Source organism: Salvelinus sp. IW2-2015, unplaced genomic scaffold (genome assembly GCF_002910315.2).
Source record: "Salvelinus sp. IW2-2015 unplaced genomic scaffold, ASM291031v2 Un_scaffold7156, whole genome shotgun sequence".
Taxonomy (NCBI): Eukaryota; Metazoa; Chordata; class Actinopteri; order Salmoniformes; family Salmonidae; genus Salvelinus; species Salvelinus sp. IW2-2015.
In genome coordinates, this window is record NW_019948416.1 from 1,969 (window position 1) to 13,138 (window position 11,170).

At 45.9% G+C, this 11,170-nt stretch overlaps 1 long non-coding RNA gene and 1 pseudogene across 1 annotated transcript; one reads left to right on the plus strand and one right to left on the minus strand.

Moving 5' to 3' along the window:
• Positions 1–664: 664 nt before the first annotated feature.
• LOC139027067 (uncharacterized) lies at positions 665–1,085 on the plus strand. Its single transcript, XR_011479099.1, has 3 exons — positions 665–705; positions 752–898; positions 1,010–1,085. It is a non-coding gene; the product is annotated as an uncharacterized lncRNA (long non-coding RNA).
• Positions 1,086–1,116: 31 nt separating this feature from the next.
• On the minus strand, positions 1,117–10,772 carry LOC112079184 (cleavage stimulation factor subunit 3-like; annotated as a pseudogene).
• Between the last annotated feature and the right edge of the window lie 398 nt (positions 10,773–11,170).

Genomic DNA, 11,170 nt, shown 5'->3' on the forward strand with positions numbered 1-11,170 from the left:
TAGCGCAGGTGTTGGTCGCTGGTAGGGGTAGAGGAGGCGGGTAAGGTACTACTAACAGGTGTGGTCAGCTGGTAGGGATAGAGGGGGTAAGGTTACTACAGCGAGGTGGTGGTAGCTGGTAGGGTGAGAGGAGGGTAAGGTACCTACTAGCCACGGTGTTGGTAGCTGGTAGGGGTAAGGAGGGGTAAGGTACCTACTAGCCAGGTGTGGTAGCTGGTAGGGTAGAGGGGGGTCAAGGTACCTACTAGAGGTGTGGTAGCTGGTAGGGTAAGGAGGGGTAGGTCTCACTAGCAGATATAGGTACAGCTGGTAGGTAGATGTGAGGAGGTAAGATTCAAGGTGTCGTAGGTGTGGGGAAGAGGAGGGGGTAAGGTAGTCACGGGACGGGTATGGTAGCTTGTGTAGGGGTAGTGGTGGTAGTAGGGTCCGTACGGAAGGTATGTGTAGCTGGTATGGGGTAGAGGAGGGGGTAGGTACGTACAGGAGGTGTGGGTAGTGGTGGGGTAGAGGAGGGGTACGGGTCGTAAGAAGTCATATAGCTGAGGGGTAGGAGTAAGGTACGGTAGGTAGCGGTGGGTAGAGGAGGGGGTAAGGTACGTACAGTCCAGGTATGGTAGCTGGTAGGGGTAGAGGAGGGGAGTAAGGTACGTAAGGCAGGTATGGTAGCTGGTAGGGGTAGAGAGGGGTAAGGTACGTACAGGCCAGGTATGGTAGCTGGTAGGGGTAGGGAGGGTAAGGTACGTACTGCCAGGTATGGTAGCTGGTAGGGGTAGAGGAGGGGTAAGGTACGTACAGGACAGGTATGGTAGCTGGTTAGGGGTAGAGGAGGGGTAAGGTACGTACAGAAGGTATGGTAGCTGGTAGGGGTAGAGGAAGGGGTAAGGTACCTACTAGCCAGGTATGGTAGCTCGGTAGGGGGAAAAAGAAAGGGGGGTATAAGGGTACGTACGGGCCAGTGTGTCGTGGTTTTGGTAGGGGTAGAGGAAGGGGTAAAGGTACGTACTAGCAGGTATGGTAGCTGGTAGGGGGAGAGGAGGGGTAAGGTACCTACTAGCCAGTATGGTAGCTGTAGGGGTAGAGGAGGGGGTAAGGTACTACTAGCAGGTTGGTAGCTGGTTAGGGGGAGAGGAGGGGTAAGTCGTACGGGCATGTGTCGTGGTTGGTAGGGGATATCTGGCTGGTGTCAGGTTTGGGGTACTCTGGTTTGCGGTCGGCGTCGTCCTTTTGCGTGGGAGCTGATGGAGTACCACGTTCTGTCTGGAGCCACGCGCCAGTGTTGGCACGGGACACGTCCTGCCACACACAGGTTTTAAAATCATAGAATTCTAAACAGATATCTTTACCCTCACATGATTGAAGAGTTGAAACAAGAGAGAACACACCAATGGTCCACTTGTTTCATAGCCATAGAATCTTGTTTCTATTGAAGAGTCGTGAAGAACCTAGCAGTCGAATCATCTTCCTGTGTAAATGTAGCTGTAGAATGACCAGTTGTACAGACCTTGTATCCGAGAGCTTTGAGCTCGCTAGCAGAGCAGGGGTACAAGGTCCATGAACTTGTATCTGTCCACAGCGCGGGCTGTTTTTTGCCTTCGTACTCGTCCCTTGAAGGCTGTGAAACGCCTGCGCTCCACCTTCGGATACTGGCCAGGTCCCGATGTTACTCTCAAAGGCCAAGAAACGTGCCAGATCTCACTGGGGAGAGGTGTTGACAAACACACAGGCCGTTAATTAAACAATAACAGACAGATCTAATGTGGATGTTCTATAATAAACAATAACAGACAGATCTAATGTGGATGTTCTATAATAACACAATAAACAGAGATCTATGTGGATGTTCTATAATAACCCAATAACGACAGATCTAAGTGGTGTTCTATAATAGAACAAATAACAGACAGATCTAATGTGGGATGTTCTATAAATAAACAATAACAGACAGATCTAATGTGGATGTTTATAATAACAATAAGACAGATCTAATGTGGATGTTCTATAATAACAATAACAGACAAGATTCTAATGTGGATGTTCTATAAATCAAATCAATAAGAGACAGATCTAATGTGGGTGTTCTATAATAAAACAATAAGACAGATCTAATGTGGATGTTCTATAATAAAACATAAAGACAGATTAATGTGGTGTTTTCTTAATAACACAATAACAAACAGATCTAATGTGGGTGTTGTAGGAACATAATTCCTCATACCCAGACTTCTCTTTGGCGACAGGCTTCCGAGTGAGAACACGCTCAAACAGAACTCTGGTGTTTGTTGTTCTCTGGAGGGCGGTCAGAGAAAGAGGTGAGGCCTCCAAACTCATGAATCTACATTATGTTGCAGATAATGCCTCAGCATCTGTCTCCTACTTACAGCATAACACCTATCTACACTGACCAAAAAATACACTCTCAAAAAAAATAAGGGAACACTTAACAACACAATGTAACTCCAAGTCAATCAACTTCTGTGAAATCAAACTGTCCACTTAGGAAGCAACACTGATTAAATATTCATGTCTTTGTTTGTGCAAATGGAATAGACGAAAGGTGGAAATTATAGGCAATTAGCAAGACACCCCAATAAAGGACTGATTCTGAGTGGTGTGTGACCACAGACCAATTTCTCAGTTCCTATGCTTCCTGGCTGATGTTTTGGTCACTTTTGAATGCTGGCGGTGCTCTCACTCTAGTGGTAGCATGAGACGGAGTCTACAACCCACACAAGTGGCTCAGGTAGTGCAGCTCATCCAGGATGGCACATCAATGCGAGCTGTGGCAAGAAGGTTTGCTGTGTCTGTCAGCGTAGTGTCCAGAGCATGGAGGCGCTACCAGGAGCAGGCCAGTACATCAGGAGACGTGGAGGAGGCCGTAGGAGGGCAAACAACCCAGCAGCAGGACGCTACCTCCGAGCCTTTATGCAAGGTGGAGCACTGCCTGAGCCCTGCAAAATGACCTCCAGCAGCAATGTGCATGTGTCTGCTCAAGACGGTCAGAACAGACTCACATGAGGGTTGGTATGAGGGCCCGACGTCACAGGTGGGGGTTTGTGCTTACAGCGCCAACACGTGCAGGACGTTTGGGCAATTTGCCAAAGAACACCAAGATTGGCAAATTCGCCACTGGCGCCTGTGCTTTCACAGATGAAAGCAGGTTCACACTGAGCACATGAGCACATGTGACAGACGTGACAGAGTCTGGAGACGCCGCGGAGAACGTTCTGCTGCCTGAACATCTCTCAGCATGACCGGTTTGGCGGTGGGTCAGTCATGGTGTGGGGTGGCATTTCCTTTTGTGGGGCCGCACAGCCCTCCATGTGCCTGCAGAGGTAGCCTGACTGCCATTAGGTACCGAGATGAGATCCTCAGAGCCTTGTGAGACCATAAATGCTGACACATGCACATTTGTGGCTGCTTGGAGGCATTTTGCAGGGCTCAGGCACGTGCTCCCTTGCAACAAAGGCGGTGGTAGCGGTCCTGCTGCTGGGTTGTTCCTCCTACGCTCCTCCAACGTCTCCTGATGTACTGGCCTGTCTCTGGTAGCGCCTCAATGCTTGGACACTCGCCTGACAGACACAGCCAAACCTCTGCCAACAGCTCGCATTTGACTGTGCCATCCTGGATGACGCACTACCTGAGCCACTTGTGTGGTTGTAGATCCGTCTGCATGCTACACTAGAAGTGAGAGCAACCGCCAGCATCTCAAAAGTGACAGCAAAACAATCAGCCAGGGAACATCATGGAATGAGAAGTGGTCTGGGTGCAGCCACCTGCAGACATCAGTCTTTATTGGGGTGTCTTGCTAATTGCATATAATTTCACCTTTTGTCTATCCATCTTGTCACCACAGCAATGTGAAATTTCTGTCAATCAGTGTTTGCTTCCTAAGTGGGACAGTTTGATTTCACAGAAGTATGATTGACTTGGAGTTACATTGTGTTGTTTAAGTGTTCCCTTTATTTTTTTGAGCAGTGTATAAAATGAACATGTAAAGTGTTGGTCCCATGTTTCATCCCAGAAATGTTCCATACACACAAAAATATTATTTAKCTCAAATTTTGTGCAAATTTGTTTACATCTGTTAGTGAGCATTTCTCCTTTGCCAAGAAAATCCATCCACCTKACAGGGGTGGCATATCAAAAAGCTGATTAATAAAGGACCAGACCCTTTTTTCTATTTTTGCCTAAAATGATATACCCAAATCTAACTGCCTGTAGCTCAGGACCTGAATCAAGGATATGAATATTCCTGATACCATTTGAAAGGAAACACTGAAGTTTGTGGAAATGGGAAATTAATGTAGGAGAATAACACACATTAGATCTGGTAAAAGATAATACAACAAAAAAAAACATGCTGTTAGAAGGCCAAAATATGAGAAAGTGAATAAGAGAAAGGACAAAATATGACTTAGAAATCTAAGCGCAATATAGAATTTGGCACCTAGAGGCAGCAGTGTATGTGCAACGTTTAAGACTGATCCAATGAACCATTGCATTTCTGTTCAAAATGTTGCATCAAGACTGCCCAAATGTGCCTAATTGGTTTATTAATACATTTTCAAGTTCATAACTGTGCACTCTCCTCAAACAATAGCATGGTATTCTTTCACTGTAATAGCTACTGAAAATTGGACAGCGCAGTTAGATTAAAAATAATTTAAGCTTTCTGCCAATATCAGATATGTCTATGTTCTGGGAAATGTTCTTGTTACTTACAACCTCATGCTAATCACATTAGCCTACGTTAGCTCAACCGTCCCGCGGGGGGGACACCGACCCTGTAGGAGGTTTTAAATAGCATGATCATTACACAGGTGCACCTTGTGCTGGGGACAATAACAGGCCACTGTAAAATCTACAGTTTTGTCACACAACACAATGCCACAGGTGTCTGAAGTCGAGGGGGCATTAAATTAGCATGCTGACTGCAGGAATGTCCATCAGAGCTGTTGCCAGAGAATTTAATGTTAAGTCACCCCCAATATCTTTTTAGAGAATTTGGCAGTATGTCCAACAGGCCTCACAACCACAGACCACGTGTATGGCATCATGTGGGCGAGCGGTTTGCTGATGTCAACGTTGTGAACAGAGTGCCCCATGGTGGTGGTGGGGTTATGGTATGGGCAGTCATAAGCTACGGACAACGAACACAACTGCATTTTATCAAAGGCAATATGAACGCACAGATATATCGTGATGAAATCCTGGGGCCCATTGTCGTGCCATTCATCCGCCGCCATCACCTCATATTTCAGCATGATAATGCACGGCCCCATGACGCAAGGATCTGTACACAATTCCTGGAAGCTGWAAATGTCTCAGTTCTTCCATKGCCTGCATAATCAMTAGACAAGTCACCCATTGAGCATGTTTGGGATGTTCTGGATCGACGTGTACGACAGCGTGTTCCTGTTCCCATCAATATCCAGCAACTTAGCTCAGCCATTGAAGAGGAGTGGGACAACAGTTCACCGGCCACAATCAACAGCCTGATCAACTCTATGCGAAGGAGACTTGTTGCGCTGCATGAGGCAAATGGTGGTCACACCAGATACTGACTGGTTTTCTGATCGCCCCCACCTTTTGTTTTTAAGGGATCTGTGACCAACGAGCTAATATCTGTATCCCAGTCATGTAAAATCTATAGATTAGGGCTCATTTATTTATTTCAATTGACTGATTTCCTATGAAACTGTAACTCAGTAAAATCTTGGATGTTGGGTTTATATTTTTGTTCAGTATATACACGTCAATGAATAAAGAAACACACACAGCAGCCGTCTATAGACCGCCTCTGCCTGGGTTTTTATCTAGTTTGACTATATGAGTAATTGATAGAGGATGTCACTAGGTCTAAGTCATAGAGAGAATAGGATCAGATGTTGAACAAATACACTGATATTGGATCCCCTGTAGCCTTCAACACCATCGCTTAACAACTATACAATCTCAATGATGTTTGCCATGGCAGCTTACTACCCGTGGTTGTGTTATTGTTACACAAGAGGGTGATATGACAAGTCTCAATAAATGAATCCGTCACTTGTCACTTACCATTAAGGTGTGAGAGGTAATCGATGTATGAAGTATATATTCTGGAATGTCTCCATATTTCTTCAAGCCCAGTTCAAATATCTTGAAGCCATTGATTTGTCCTTGTAGGGAAGGTAACGGAAGACCAAACATTGAGACAGAATGTTTCCCCTTATATCTCTCTTTGCACTGTTGGCACGGGTGTCAGGCTAAGGCCACAGAGACACAGGAACAACAGATGAAATCATATATGCATTAATTAATTGTCGTTTTTGTCATCAAATGCTATTTTCAAGTCAATGTTTTCAGTTCTCCATCATCCGTCAACCGATAGCCTATGTATACCACCTTACTGCAGTAGTACTACATCAGTGCTGCAGTCACGTAGACGTGGTGACGCGTGCGCATGTCCTCCCGGGCCTTTTTAAAGATGATGCGGCCTGACTTGATGCCTCGGCCCGCCTGCAAAAACTTCATGTACTGGATGTAGACCAGCGTGGGGTCGATGTCCTCGATGGCCAGCAGACGGTTGTAGATGCTGTGGACCTTTTCATGCTTCAATCGACTCTGAAAAGAGGAGAGATGTGGGTTAGCTCATTCATCAATTAAATGCCTGTCAAACATTTCCTGACCTCTATTCAACATGTTTATACTGGTTCACCATCACACAACTTAACTCAACACTAGGATGCTCCGGAATAATCCAATTAATTAGTCTTAATAGGAACGAGACGAGACAAATTAATACGTCTGCAGTGAAAGATGCACTAATCATTTATGGATGACAGTCAATTCTACATTTCCTTGGCAACCCTTTACATCTTCATATTATGACCTGAGTTTTTTTGTTTCGGCAAGTGTTCCGTGACAGATGATTGGTGTTCGTGCAGCTCACCTCCTCGTAGTCAGCGAATGAAAAGTACAGCAGCATGTTTCTTCTTCAGTAGAGTACCGATGGCGCGCTCGTAGATGTTAGCTGCTTCGTCCACTGAACACCTTAGAGTTGTTCATGTCCTGAGGAGTGGAAGAAAGGGTCAAGTCTGGCATTTAAAAACCATATGACAGTAAGGTCTAAAATATATAACATATCTTTTACTGGAGGAAACCCATTCCAATGAGGACACATTGTGCCATCCAGCTGCCTCTCTTACCCCTTCTCTGCAGTAGTTTACTGGACTGGTCCAGATACTGGGCAGCCTCATACCACACGTCAGGGTGATGACCCAGCACCAACAGACACTGCTCATAGGCAAACATCACTGCAACGGCGACACATTACAACATTAGGGCAACACTGGATTTCTTCAACTTTACTGTGCCTATAAGTCTGATGGTATAATATATCAAGTTCACACACCACACCACCACTATAGTAATCATGTCCCCCCCCCCACCACACACCACCTAGCTATAGGATCACTGTTCCCCCACCACCACCGACCAGCTATATATGAATCACTTGTTCCCCCCCACCACCACCATTATAATATGAATCACTGTTCTCCCCACCACACCAATCTATGATCACTGTCCCCCACCACCACCACAGCTATATGAATCACTGTCCCCCCCCACCACCACCACTATATTGAATCACTGTTCCCCCCCACCACCACCATAGTATATATATGAATCACTGTCCCCACACACCACCAGTATATGATCACTTTCCCCCCCACCACCACCAGCTATATGAATCACTGTTCCCCCCACCACCACATATTATATGAATCACTGTTCCCCCCCCACCACCACCATATATAATGATCACTGTCCCCACCCACACCACTAGCTATATTGAATCACTGTCTCCCCCCCACCCCACCAGCTATATGAATCACTGTTCCCCCCCACCACACACTTCTATATGAATCACTGTTCCCCCCCACCACCCACTAGCTATATGAATCACTGTTCCCCCCCACCACACTATGCATATATGATATCACTGTTCCCCCCACCACCACTAACTATGATGAATCACTGTTCCCCCCCACCACATAGCTATATAATGCACTGTTCCCCCCCACCGACCACAGCTATATGATCCATGTTCCCCCACCACCACTAGCTATATGAATCACTGTTCCCCCCACCACCACTAGCTATATGAATCACTGTTCCCCCACCACCACTAAACTATATGAATCACTGTTCCCCCCCACCACATAGCTATATGAATCACTGTCCCACCCCACCACACTAGCTATATGAATCACTGTTCCCCCCACCACCACTAGCTATATGAATCACTGTTCCCCCCCCCACCACTACTATATGAATCCTGTTCCCCCCCACCACCTAGCTATATGAATCACTGTTCCCCCCACCACCACTAGCTATTATGAATCACTGTTCCCCCCCACCACATAGCTATATGAATCACTGTTCCCCCCCACCACCACTAGCTATATGAATCACTTGCCCCCCCCCCCACTAGCTATGTGATCACTGTTCCCCCACCACCACTAGCTATATGAATCACTGTTCCCCCCCACGACACCACTAGCTATATGAATCACTGTTCCCCTCACACGCACTATATGAATCATGTCCCCCCCACCACACTAGCTATATGAGTCAGTGTTCCCCCCACCACCACTAGATATATGAATCAACTTTCCCTGGCCACCTATTAGCTATATGAAATGCACTGTTCGCCCCCCCACCACCACTAGCTATATGAATCACTGTTCCCCCCACCACACCTCTCTTAGTGATGAGTGTCTGGTCCTCTGTGCGGAGCGGGTTGCTCTTCTCCCATTGGATGTACTTCTTCCACATCTCCACCTGCACCGCCTCCTGGGGGGAGTTCTGGGGGGGCACCGAGGGGGCGTTCCTATCCAGACCCTTCATCACAGTCTCATATTCCTGAATAGACAGTTTTACATCAGCTCACAATCATTAAATCATTTACCAGACAGTATGAATCCGTTTACCTCATCATAGTGTGTATGTGAGTACCTTACCTTGGCCACTCTCCTAGCGTTCATGTAGTCTCTGCTGCGGTCCTCAATCATCTTCTTGGCCAGATGTACGTTGATGCCCTGTTTGTACAACACCAGGCTACTTAGCACCACTGACAGATGAGATCAATGGCACACGAAAGCAATGTTCTGCTACCCCTCATGTGGTTCCTTATTCAGCCCTCCATATGAGTCATAGGTCATTGGTCTTACCTCCTCATACTTGCTGTAGTCTCTCCAGAGCTGCTCGATGTTGATCATAGGGTTCACACAGCCCCTCTGGTAGACCCTGCGCACCGCCGTGATTCGCTGGTTTTCAGCGTACGAACCAACCGCCTCACTGGAAGAACACAAGGCTAGGGAATTAGGGACTTGAAGTACTTTTTAATGAACGAAAACAACAACAAAGTATTGTGTTAAGAGCCATACTTACACTCCTTTGAGGAAGTTGATGTAGTCCACCCATATCTGAGGGGAGAGCAGAAGAATTAGAGATCATGGCTTGGAAACCCATTTCTGATTGCATATTTTTAACAAACTTGTTATAACATTTAATTGCCAATATACTTTGATTTACCTGGTAGGACATGATCTCCATGCCGATTTTATCCAGCGCAAAGTCATACGCCTGTGCCATCTTCTCTCTGGTGATGGTCAAGCAGGGCTGGGTTAGGACTTGTGTTACATCACAATATCAAGACATGCACTGGCAACATTTGTCAAAATAGGGTGTTGTGTTACCACTGTGAAATGCATTGGTGAATGGTTAAGATTGTGTGTGAGCACAGGAAGAGCCCGTCCCCCTCCAATTCCTTTCCTGTGTAACAGGTGAACCTACTTGTAGCTGGGTAGCTTTCCTTTGGTCTCTCGGACGTAGGAGAGGTAGCATTTCCACAGGTCGATGTGCAGCACTTTCATCAGACATCTCTGAAACAACTACAGCAGGAGGGAAGGGCCTCGTTTCACTTTCACGCATTCAAAAACATATCGGTCTACTGAAAATTAACGCTTCAGACAACAGTGTGCACTCAATCATTCCCCACGGTCATACTGAGAAATAGATACGCTGGGTGATTTGTAGTGTGTTTCCGTGTATAAAAGGGGAAGTAGGGGATTCTCTCTAGGGAGGGCTGCCTAATAGAAAGTGACCTAATGCCTACCCTGGCAGGAGAACCAGCGGAACAGAGCTCRCTGACAGACAGCAGCCACACTGTACCACAGCTGGAGATAGAAACAGCAGTGTACACAAGGGTTTTGCAACGTGCTGCTGCTATAAAAGACTGAACCCACCTTGGTGAAAATGAGAACTACTTTTCCTTTCAGTTTCAGGGGATGGTTAATAGACAGTACCAACATAGTAAAAACATCTGCACCAGACAGAAAAGTTTGAGCTGCTAAGTGTTTAGTGTTGCCTGTGGGTTATCAATACATGTTCTGTGACTTTAACAAGTGGCAATAAACAATGATTTTCCACTCTTGTGAATTGTAGATTTACTGTTGTACTGCAGTAAAGCATGCAGCTACATTTTATGGGTTTGGCTTGATCCTTAATATATTACAGAGGTGACTTAAATGGCTTCTTCAGTTGTTAAGGGCAACACTGGATGAGTCAGAACCATGTTGGTTTCCATCCAGTGACAGGGAGGTGGAACCTCCCTTTGCCATGGTTGGTTGATTCTGTCTCAGTCCCCTGTAAGGCCAATGGGAGGGGACTTTGGTATGAYTGGCACTCACCTTTTCTACCTTGTCATAGTTTTTTGCCTTGATCTGTGGACAGAGTGTAAACGAAGTGTTAATTCAACAGGCAGGTGTTTCCATTGTATATATGGACAAACAGGCATGCATGCAAACTCCCTCTGACACACACACATACAATCCCTTTCAGATCAACAAAGTGAATTTCACACAAGAAAGACCATTTCAAGATCAATTTTGTAAGATATGGGGTTTATTCTCATTGTACATCATGGACCATACATGAGTCACATGAGCAAGCGGTTGTAAGAAAAATGGGGTTTGATGTTTAGACATTGTTCCATGGGGTAAAGAACACATTTTCCCATCTGTGAATACCCACCCTTCCCAATAAATTGTAGGCTTAGAAAAATAAGCTCAATAAAAACTATAAAAATGACATTTTCATCAGCATATAAAAAGCAATCATA